Below are 9659 nucleotides of genomic sequence, written 5' to 3' on the forward strand. Positions count from 1 at the left end.
AACTAGGGATGTCTCATGCATTTCCTCCTCAGTCAAATCTACTCCTTCCCATCCCTCATAACATTATGAAGAGAATGAGAACGAAATAAGGACTAAAATTATGCATACACACTCATCGGTGAAACCCACCACTGAAACGCGCTGTAACCCACTACTGTTATACGTATACTTATAGTTAAAAATCATGTACTTTGTTAGCTTTTTAACAATTTTGATGTATTCTGTATTCTTAAACGTTATTTAGTCTGTGCTATAAATCAATACCATTTGCCTTTATTTAAAATAACAATATAAACTTTGTAATTGTGATCCAACACATTATTTAAATATTTATATCATGGTTTTAAAATGTCGGAATTCTACTTGTTATGTTAATAATCGGACAGTAATCAGATGTCAAAATAAGGGTGTTGCATTGGCTCGACGACACGACGGCTATATTGGTAGTGGCGAGTGTTGATCCATGGAAAAACGCTGTTATTGGTAAGGTTATTCTGTGCAGATTAGAAGAAAACATAAGAGGTAAAGACTATAATTTATTAAAGCATAACATGGCTGTGACGCCCATAACTTGTACACAGTGAAAACACAAATCAATCACGGAAACAAAATAAATTTATGATTTTCGAATGTCACGTGATCTCAGGTAACATTTATAGTAAACAAAGCTTCACAGGAGCCGAGGTAACTCGATAGCAATAAATCAATCACAATAGTGGACAATACGAGTTCGCCGGAAGTCTACCGAGTTTCGTCCACAGATCCCATTGTGCCGAAATCTGATCTGGGACCGAATTTATCTTACATTTCGCCTTTTTGATTTATTACTAGTATAAAAAAAAAAGGAATTGAACGATCATTATACAAATTGAAAAGATCAATGAAAAACAAATAATTTACGTTTGAATTAAAAAAAAAAAGATCTAAAAACATGTAAGTACTGTTTTCTAAAACGCTTTTTTAATTTATTTTTAATTATGGATTTAAATAAAAAACTTATTCATTATTGGCAATAGAAAAACATCTAGACACGACATTTAGGTATTCATAAATTACTACAGTTTTACCGCTCTAAGCATTTTCACATAGCTATGTGTATAGTAATATTTCTTCAAAGAAGCCGTTTTCAAGAAGAGAATTCTAAAAATAAAAAGAAAAACATTTTTCCTTTTTCCCCATAAAGTCCAAAGTAGCGTAATTTAATTGCTAATTTCCAATAATTGACACCTCGGGAAAAACGGAGCGAAGAAAATCGTTAATTTTTGAAGGTTACTGATTCGCATTTTTAATTCTGTTAATTTATATTAGGGAATCTTTTTTATTATAATAATTAAATTCATCAATATTTGACCAGAAACGCTTTATTCAATCTAAACTCCTTCAAGAAAGACTTTATAAACCATAATGTACTAATGCCTATTTCCAGCAAAAAACACTGTAACTATTAAAAACCAGCGGTCAGTTTTCAATTCATTATAGAAATGCAGTAAAAGCGATCCGCGCACGTGGCCATTTCACGGTTAAGGACATACTGTCGTCGCTATTACTGGGACGTTCACAACAAATTTGTACTATCCCAACTTACATAAAGCAATGATCGAAGAACATCTAGAAAATTCCAGATTGAGTAGCAAATTAGTAATGTGCTACAGTTTGCGTACAAAATATTAAACAACTAGCTGTTCATGTGCGGCTTCATCCGCATGAAATTATAAAAACTTTATTTTATTGGTTACATTTGTCAAATGTCACAATTACAGATACCATAATAACCTTGCTTCCTTAATGTTAGCAACTTGTAGTTTATGGTTTACACGTGAAGGTTTTGTCCAATTTATTTACTCCCTTAAGTTTAATAGCGTCAAATATATAGTAGTATAAAGAATTATTCGAAAATATGACATCCTACACCACGAAGTAGTGTATGTTTACCCTTTATTATATTAAGTATTGACGTTATGTTTCAACAAAGTAAACACGTTTGTTTACATACGACTGTCATAATTTTTCTATGTCATGGTACGCTATTTGTTAAAAAATAACATTTCTTATGCCAGGGTTCGCAAACGCACGCGGCACGATGCGCTGAATGCGTTCACTCCTTCCATCCGTTCATTCGATCCCCTGATTCAGTCGTTCGGCCGCTCGCGTCGAGTACGGTCGTGTCGGGTCGAGAGAGATTGCTTGGCGCGTAGTCATCGACGCACGCAATTTTTGAAATAAACTACGACTCGTTTTTGTGTTCACGTGTAACCGTGTCCCAAAGGGTACAACGGCTCCCGCTAACTGGATCCGCTCTGGTTTTTTTATTGTTTTTCTCCGGCAAGTGCAAAATGTGATGTTATGTGCTCAACGAGCGTTCCGTCCTGTGTTACGTTATTGCAAAGTGAACTCAATGGATGTAATGTGGTTTTAAATTGGAAACGTTAATCTTTGGTGACTCAGTCGCAAACTGTAAAAAGGTTAGTGCGAATTCCTTATGCATCACGTCTTATCTGTTTGCAAACTTTGATAACACGGTTCAGTATCAACTTCTAGATTCTAGATCAAACAAGTTTTGAATATCTCTGCCTAGTGTTTGTGTAATTTTAAAAGGTAGTTTTTTTCCCTTTGAGTTCAAAAACTTCTTATAAGGAACATCACAAACTTACGCTAAGTCAGTTATATCTAAGTTTGTTATTTTCAAATTAGTGTATCCGAGTATGTAAAAATTTAGCACCTACAAAAATAAATATGAATCAAGAGGCCACCGCAATGAGCAAACATCGAAGACAGAATAAACATTGGTTTTTAGTGCTCGTAAGATATTACACAATTTTAATAAACCATTAATTTCTTTTGATTAAACTTTGTATGTATACAGTTTTGTAGTTTAAACTTTGGTATATTTAAAATTTCAAACTTTTCTCCACGACTATAAAACAACGAAATCGTCTGTTAGAAATCTTTTACTAATAAGACAGTTTTATTCAAATAGTAAAGATTGTCTAAAAATAAATTATGACACAACTCGATATCGTAGTTTTAAATTCAAGGTCAGTATATCGAGAATCGCTCATCGAAACAGTATCAGAGCAAGAAACTAAATATTAAACGCTTCGACTTCCCTTTATTCGATTATTTGGCCTATGTCCAAATATTATACAAACTATTTGATAAAACAACGAAAAACATTGTAATGTTTTTAACGTATTGTAACGTGATGTCATCAATTTGAAGATTTATTTTATTTGTCGTGACATTGACACCGTTTTCTATTGATAAATGACTTTAAAATATACTCAAAATAGCTGTTTTATTGCTTTATACCAACTAAAAAAATGTAACTTTAAACTCTCGTGGTTTTTACAAATGTAATGTTAGTATACTGGTTTCTTACCACGATTAATGTTTTGTTGTATTTAAACAATGTGTTAGATCCTAAAAACCGGATGGTTTTTATTTAAATTTTTTGGCTTCGTTTATTCGTAAATTCACTATAATAAATACGTTTACGTCACAGAGATATCCTAATTAAGATTTTATGCCAAATTTAGGCATAAAATCCGATAAGTAGCATGCGAACTCACGCAGTTTAGGTTAAAAACTCTAACATCCATCCATAAAACTTTTGCATTTATAATATTAGTAAGATTAAGAATAAATTCCTTTATTGGAATAAGAGTTGTTTACAGATTATATATGTGGTTTCAATCATTTCTTTAGCAGAAAATTTAAAACTCATTGGCATTTACAAAAATTCCAACAACGTTATAAGGTAAATATTATTTTATCTGTAAAATGCAAACATTTTACTACAATGGCCATTGTATTAAGATAAAAAATGTGTTTGTTTAGCTTATACAGAAAGAATGAGATATTTTTTAATACTTAGAGAACTTTAAACTTGATACAATAATCATACTTAATATTATAAATGCGAAAGTTTAGATGGATGGATGTTTGTTAGAGTTTCTAGCCTAAACGGCTGAACTGATTTCCATGAAATCTGGTATAATATCATATGAAAGCTAATATTACATGTAACTAGCTTTCGCCCGTGACTCCGTCCGTGCGGAATTAAAAACAAAAGTGAGTAGCCTTTGTGTTCTTCCAGACTATCCTCTACATCTATACCAAATTTCATCGAAATCGGTTCATCTGTTTATTCTACAAACATCCATTTATCCATCTAAATTTAAGCATTTATAATATTTGTATGAAGTCACATGTACCAAGAAACTTATAAAATAAACTTGAAAAACGTAAGAACATTTTTACACAAGTGTAGTTATTCATAAATGATCCGATCGCATTGAAATATTACACCGTTCATAAACTCTTTAAAACATTTTCTACATATTCGTAATAGTTATAAATCGTATTACATCTTGGCAGGGGATAAATCATCCGGCTACTTTACGAGCTCTGTGCTGCCATCTATCCGATATCATGACTTAAATTCTGTACATCTATCCGGGGAATTACCGCTAGAATTCGAAAAACAACAATTTATTTACCTCTCTCTCTCTCTTTCTCCGGATCGTTTTCTCATTCCTGAGTGTCGTGACCACTCTCTCGAAGGGTGTTTACCTTACCTCACCTATGTTCAAAGTTAAATTATCAAAAATACATTTGGAAAAACCTAGCGTCTTGTTCAATACTTTATTACGTTATGCTAACAAACTCATAAAAAGTATTGTTATACTAGCTTTCGCCTGCGACTCCGTCCGTGAGAAATTGAAAAAAAGTTATCAAGTTTATCAAGACTATTCTCCACATATGTGTCAAATTTCATCAAAATTCCTTCAGCCATTTAGACTACAAACTCTAACAAACCTACATCTATCTATCTAAACTTTCGCATTTATAGTATTATTAAGATTTTAGAGTAATAGCATATAATAATGATTCAATGTTTTGCTAAACAGTCTACATTAATTCCGACGTGCGAGAACTGAATACTAAAGCACTAACCCAATTAGATAGACCTTAGGTACAATTTGTCACGAGCCCAGACATCTAATTTTGCTGAGATGAATTCGTTATCCAACTTAATGATTATTATGATACTAATTTAATGAGTATATTAGACGAATAACAATGAAATAAAATTTATTATTGTGAACCTATCTTTGAATATTCGTTAAAAGCGGTAGTTAGATCTAGTAGTGTCCTTGTTGTATGAAAGAATAGCGACTCCGTCCGCGTGGAAATTAAAAACCACAAAAGTAAGTAGCCTAAGTATGTGTTATTCTAGACTATCTTCTACTTCTATACCGAATTTCATCGAAATCCGTTCAGCCGCTTTGGCTACAAACTCTAACAAACATCCATCCATCTAAACTATCGCATTTATAATAATTAGAATGCTGGATCATCCAGATTTAAAAATGGAACACTTTCTTTTTTTTTACATTATAAGAAACTTTTTACCGCAACAAAGTTTTATGCCAGTATTTTTAAAAAGAACTAAATATCTCATTATGATAATATCGACAAGAACATTCGGTGCATCGCCGGGAAAGGAATTTGTGGTAAAAATATTCACCGACATGCATGTTTCGTAACTTCTCGAACACGCGATATGTACGTTTCCTACATTTTTTATATTGTTTTTTCAACTCCTATTGTCAAAGATTATTAGAAAATATGGTCACATTTTCGCTTCTCATAATATGTTCTTATTTTTACTGTCCTATCATTTTACAAAAGAAATGTCGACACAGTAATGAAATCATCATTTATTTTAACAATAATAAAGGCCAAAAAATGCCAGAGCAGAGCCATCATAGAAACTACATAACTGTAAAAAAATAAACTATAGGTACTAGTACTTTGTTTTAAATTGAGATAAAATAGGGACTTTTCAAAATTCACGTAGGAATTCAACGTAAGCTAATCCGCAGCACCCTTTTAATGAAGATGCCAAATGAATTGTACTCCCTTTTGTTCCGTACGAACAAATACTGTTTATAATCGACTAGAAAATCAACGCTGTGAAATATAAACTTGGTAGATTTATACGCTTTGTAACGACGTTTTGTCTTAATTAAAATATCGCACATTACTATGGTTCTTTTTTATTAGTTTAGATTTTCATAAGGGCAAGACTTATGTATTTCTCATCATCATCATCTCTCCTATCTTATCCTACTCATGTAGGGTCGGCACACCGGGTTTTTTCCTTCAAATAACTCTATCATCCGTCATCTCAGTCACTCCCTTCTTGATCATATCACATTTCACGCAATCCATCCATCTCTTTCTAGGTCTACTTCTACCGGTGAACCTCCACACTCATAACTATCGTCCTTGTTACATGCGATTCATCGCTCCTCATAACATGCCCATACCATTTACTCCTTAATTTCTCAACCACTGGGGCTACTCTCAAACTTTCGTATCTTATCCAGTCGTGTTACCCCACACGTCCATCTTAACTTCTTTATCTACTTTTCTAATAATTATTCTGTAGTCTTGTGATCATCTGTCTTAATCACGTGGAAATATTTGTTTATTTCAAAAAGCTAGCTTTATTATTGCTTAACAACATATAATAGCGATGTCGTAAAATGTATCATATAGAATGTGTAAATGCTTTACAGAACAATAGTTATTTAGAGGGAGTTATAACAAAAGCTACTCCTAATAGTTGTTCCATAATTTAGTGTTCCCACGGGACACAATCCCGGGGGAGAAATGGCGCATTGTCGCGCAGATTGCTTCCGTACCTCACAAACTATTTGAATTTGATATAATATTAGTTAAAAGCTTTCGCCCGCGACTCGTCTATGTGGTATTAAAAAAACAAACGTGAATAGTCTATGAGTTCTTCCAGAATATCCTCTTAATCATTGCCAAATTTCATTGAGATCCGTTCAGCCGTTTAGGCTACAAACTCTAACAAACATCCATCCATCTAAACTTTTGCGTTTATAATATTTGTATGATTTCATACTTCAAGGAACTTATTTGACTGTAGACTAAAGATAGATCTAAAATTTGTCTTCAAGTTTTTTTTTTAATACGTGCTTCCTCCATGAATCGTTGATCTTAAAATAGTTCAGTATAGTGATGCGTATTTAAAATTATTTAGAACAAGCTTTCGCCCGCGACTTCATCCGCGTGGAATTTAAAAAAAAATGAATAGCCTATGTGTTCTTCCATACTATCTTCTACATCTGTGCCAGTTTCCTCGAAATGCGTTCATCCGTTTAGGCTACAAACTCTAACATTCATCCATCCATCTAAACTTTCTCATTTGTAATATTTGTAAGATTAGATTCTATTGAAAATATGATAAAAGTGTAACTTTTCTCTGACTTTTTAAAATATATATTTAAAAATCTGTGAATTTACGATATAACAATATTTTCTAATAGTAGTTAAGAAACAAAAATGCATAATAATACTATATAGACAAACGCTACACATTACAAAAAAACCGAGATGAGACAGAGATACAAAAAGCAGGTATAATTTTACTTAGAATTAATACGACAAAAGGAGTATTATGTGGTCCAAATGTTACGACTTTTAGTTAACAAGAATGTTCTGCACCTGGTGTTTATCATAAAAAAACTATTTTAAATAATAAATCAAACCTCAAATCTATCACAAACAATCTATTTCTTACTTAAAATAAAATTTTTTGTTCCAAATTTCTCGATTTAAATATTATTCTACCAAGAGTCATAACTTATTTAGTTGAACGTTCATTTATTGCAAACTAACTGTAGCTCGCGACGTCGCGTGGATTTAAAAAAAATAGTAAAAAAGCCTATAAAGTAGATGCCAACATCATATATTTATGAAATACAGTATGCACCTTTGTGCAAGAGTTTTTTAAATCAGTCCAGGAGTTTTCTGAGTTTTTCAATACATACAAAAATACAATTCTTTCTTCTTTATAATATTAATTTAGATAAGCAGAGACGTGGGATACGATAATAGTTCAAACGCTCAGTAAAGACAAGGTAACAGCTGAATCTTGTGGTAAGCCATGCCTTGTATTCTCTATTGGGACCAACCGCGGTGCTATACTGAAATCTTTTAGATTTATGTAGTCCTGGTACTTCGTTTCTGTATAAATTTTATTTAGCATACGTTTAGTAAGTTAAAATGGCTATATTTGCTTGTTTAACTAATATTATAAATGCGAAAATTTAGATGGATGTTTGTTAGAGTTTGTAGCCTAAATGGCTGAACGGATTTCGATTAAATTTGGTATGTAGATAATAGTCTGGAAGAACACATAGGCTACTCACTTTTGTATGTTTTAATTTCACGCGGACGGGGTCATAGGCGGAAGCTAGTCTTTCATAAAGTTATCATTATTTATTAGTTATTTCTTATTAATAGAATCAACTTAATATCAAAAATTCTAAACGTGACAAACATTTCAATGCGTTAGCATAGTTTTTGGCAATTTAGTAAACTTAAAGACTAAAAAATACGATATCTGCATTATGTGAGTTTAATTGCATTTTTAATACGTGATCTTTGTACTTTTTTAAATGTAATGCTTTATTTTCTGAGAATGTAATAGGATATTAGCGGATGTGACCGCTGTCAAAAGGTTGAATTGCATATCGCGGTGAGAGCCGAGCCCTGTCAAGAGCCGGTATTGTCCGACTATAGAGATTTTACAACGCAATGCCATTTCAATAACCACCGTCCTTTATGTGGTAATGGAACATTTTAGTGTTTTATTTTAATACATTTTCAGCGAAATAAAACACATGTAAATCTTATGGTTTGATGGAAGTCAGGATAGATTCATAAAAATATGAAAATACAGACCGATTTAAATAAAATGTTTTTATCCAAAATATTTACCCTCTAAGATTAATATCGTGAAAATATATAGCCAAAAGCGTGATGTAAATGTAGGGCTATTTATTAAAAAAAGAGTTATTGAAAAATATGCTGTGATTGCTGACATCTTGTGCAACAAAGAAGTGCGTGTTTACGCTATAATAGTATAGATATCGTGATATTCCGAAATTATGTTTTCAAATTGTGATTATTTATTAAATAAACCGTAAGTACACAACTGCCAACAAATAATCCTATTAAATTTAATAGCTTACTAAGTTACAAGTTTGGACAAAGACTAGAATATTAATGTGGCGGGTACAGTTTACTTTCGTAACCAATTTTCTATTTGACGGCCATGTTAACAACTAATCAAATACGTAGTTATTAGGAAATATTGGTATTATTACAAAGTACTTTTTATTGGAGACTAGCTGTTCCCATGCGGCTTCATCCGCGTGAAATTGTAATTGTCAGATATCAAAATTCAAATGCATAAATGACAACCTTGCTTCCTTGATGTTGGCAGCAACATAAGTTGACTTCTTAGTCCCCCACATTTGGGGGACTATAAAATAAAAAGACTATTAAAATAAGAATAATTCAAAAATATGCTATAATTGCTGACATCTTAGGCAACAAAGAGGTGTGTGTTTACGCTTTATTATAATAGTATAGATGATTACCGGTTTGACTAATCTATCGCCTAACTGTTGTGGGAGTGTCGATTCTATCGCTGTTTCGCCAATTCAACTAAAAAACGAGTAGTGTTCGCACCTCTATATAAGCTGAAAGGAATCGAAGTGTAACTAACGACTCCGCTACAGACTGTTGAGGTGAACGGACGTGTCCACTCACCA

At 32.4% G+C, this 9659-nt stretch overlaps 1 protein-coding gene across 1 annotated transcript in view; it reads left to right on the top strand.

The window, feature by feature from the left end:
* Positions 1-2137: 2137 nt before the first annotated feature.
* LOC106101372 (carboxypeptidase N subunit 2-like) overlaps positions 2138-9659 on the top strand; it is a 210718-nt gene continuing 203196 nt past the window's right edge. Inside the window, exon 1 of the mRNA XM_013280572.1 lies at positions 2138-2462. The gene's annotated coding sequence lies outside the window, so the exon portion shown is untranslated. The remainder of the gene's footprint in view (positions 2463-9659) is intronic.

This window comes from Papilio polytes, unplaced genomic scaffold (genome assembly GCF_000836215.1).
Source record: "Papilio polytes unplaced genomic scaffold, Ppol_1.0 DF823991.1, whole genome shotgun sequence".
In the NCBI taxonomy this organism is placed as follows: domain Eukaryota; kingdom Metazoa; phylum Arthropoda; class Insecta; order Lepidoptera; family Papilionidae; genus Papilio; species Papilio polytes.